We start from the raw sequence: 2,510 nt of genomic DNA, 5'->3' as shown, positions 1-2,510 counted from the left end.
ATGGAATTGTCACCTGCCTCCCCAGGTGACTCAGACCCACCCCTGCAAGGTCTCTAATCTTGTCTCAGCATGACCTTGTCTCAGGGACAGTGACCTTGAGGAGGTCTCACATCAGGACAGGGGAAGTACAGGATAAATGACTCCACCCCCATAGGTACACTGATGGGAAATATGGGCCCATGAGGTGAAGCTGAATTCTCAAAAGCGTTCGAAAATAGGAATAATGTAAGAAGGAGTTAGAGCCCATCAGGATGGAGGGAGTCCTATTGGAAATGAGGGAAGATGCCAGGGTTTAAGGGGCTGGGAGGAGGGGCTGGGTCAGAGTCGGCCTCAGGGCCCAGCCACAGGGACCTCTCCTCAGGTAAGTCTGTCTGCCACATGGTGCAAGGGAGGATTCTCCTCTGTCCTCAGCGGGAGGTCCTCCCCCCAGAGCTGGTGTCTCGCTGAGGTCAGGCTCCTCTGTCTACAGAGACGCTGGACCCAGTGTGTTTTGTGTGTTTTCTAGACAGAGAATCAGGGCGGACTGACTGGTCTTTCCCAAGATTATCACTGTCTCAGTATCTGAAATGTCTAGTTCCTGATTATGAGGAAAGCTGACAGTTGGCATAATTTCCCTCTGCATCCCAGGGTTTATGCTCCTGCCTCTGGGTACAGGGCCCCGCGGGTGATGCAGATGGAGTACCCGGTCCCCACAGAGCAGACCCCCGCATCCTTCCCGGGTACAATGGGGCGGGGCTACCCAGGAGTGATGGTGCTGGGTGTGTGTGTGTGTGTGTGTGTGTGTGTGTGTAACTGAACAAGACCCCTATGGAGCCTTCCAGGGACAGGCCATCCCCAATATCGTCTGCTTTAGCTCTTCTCTGAAGTACCTGGATAACAGTATTTGATGCAAATTCCCTGAGTTGTTTTGCAGATGTGAAATCCCCACAGCGTCCACCAGATGGAAGAACTACTTGGTGACCATGAGCACATAGCCCCAGGCCCCCAGGATCCTAAGGATGGATAATGTTAAGCCCTGTGACTCCACCGTGCTCCTTCACCATCAGCCAATCAGAGAACTGTGCACAAGCTGATCATGTACCCTGTGACCACCTCTGTCCTGGCCTTTAAAAACGCTTTGCTAAAACCCTCAAGGGTCTGGAATGTCGGCAGGTGCCAGACAGGAAATGCCTAGGAAACCAGCCTCTGGTAAGAGCCTTGCTGGTCTGATGAGTCTCGCCGTGATCCAATTCTTCACACACATTGTCACCATTTGACGCTGGGGATGAAGCCCGTCCCTCGGAAAGGCGTCCGGAAAGATTCTCCTGGTGTCCTCGGACTTGACCTCATCCACCATAGCCCTTTGCTGATTTTCCTTTGTCTCCTCTCACTGAAGGAAATCACAGCCATGAGGTTGACTCCCTACTGAGTCCCGAGAGTCTTCTCTGTGGGCCTAAAATGAGCATTTGGGGGGAATTTTTATAATTTGAAAAAATTTTTATAATTTTTTCACTTGACCTAGAATTTTTTTTGACAAAGGAGGAATTTAGCAGGCTTCTACCTTTTTCAGTTCCGGAAATACCACGATTAAGAAGCCAATGACAGAGATCTGCACATATCAGACTCTTCTCATTGCTGCTTTGACTCCACTGGCCATGACTGTAGTCTTGCCCTTGGTAGGGGAGGGCCACCCCTTGACCCTGGCCACCCAGGATCCAGCTCCTCCCGTTGCCTTTAGGATTTGCAGCTGAGTGGCTGCGGTTCCCACTCTGAGTTCTGGCTTGGAGAAGAGTGAGCACAGAGCCATTCAAGGATGCTCCAATCTCATTACCTTTTGAATCCCTTTGTCTACAGGCAGGTGTGGCTTCTCTAGATCGCTCCCTAGAGGCCATCTTGGATTTTGCTTCCGCCAACCGACCCGCAAAGTGCTGAGGCTCTTTCTACCTCCCCGAGGTGCAGGGAACATGAAACGCAGAGTCTCTGTGGAGTGAGCCCAGATCACAAATCCAGCTGACCCAGCTTGATGTTTCTCCCACCACTGCCCCCCACCCTCGAATCCCTTCCCAACGTGTTCTGGGGATTTCTGTCTGTGTGAATTAGGAGAACCAAGCAGTTCTTGGAGTGCAGTGCCCCTCTCGAGGCTCACACTCTATTCTCACCTTAGGAGACTGCTGGGACCCGAGTCTAATTGTGGGTCCAGAAGCAAAGAGGGGCAATGGGGGCGGGGGGTCCTGAGGAGAATCAGCACAGCCTCACGTGGCAGCTTCCTCAGGGCAGCCGTGACCTTTTCCTTAGGCAATGCAGGGTCAATCGCCCCAGACAGATGTGGAAAAACCTGTAACTCTGGGGGTGGGGAGGCGCCTTCCACAGGCAAAGAAGACACATGAGAATTGAGGGGCTCAATGTCCCCAGGTCCCTCAGGTCCTCCCACGCATCCCCACCCAAGCTGCAGGATCCGGTTCTTTCCCAACCACCTTCTTCACTACAAGGCTGGGACTCAACTTTGCTGGAATGTAGCCAATTGAAGGAGG

This window comes from Monodon monoceros, unplaced genomic scaffold (genome assembly GCF_005190385.1).
Source record: "Monodon monoceros isolate NGI ecotype Baffin Bay Population unplaced genomic scaffold, NGI_Narwhal_1 Super_Scaffold_1, whole genome shotgun sequence".
Lineage (NCBI taxonomy): Eukaryota > Metazoa > Chordata > Mammalia > Artiodactyla > Monodontidae > Monodon > Monodon monoceros.
The sequence above is the reverse complement of the archived record's forward strand: the minus strand, read 5'-3'. Positions refer to the sequence as shown.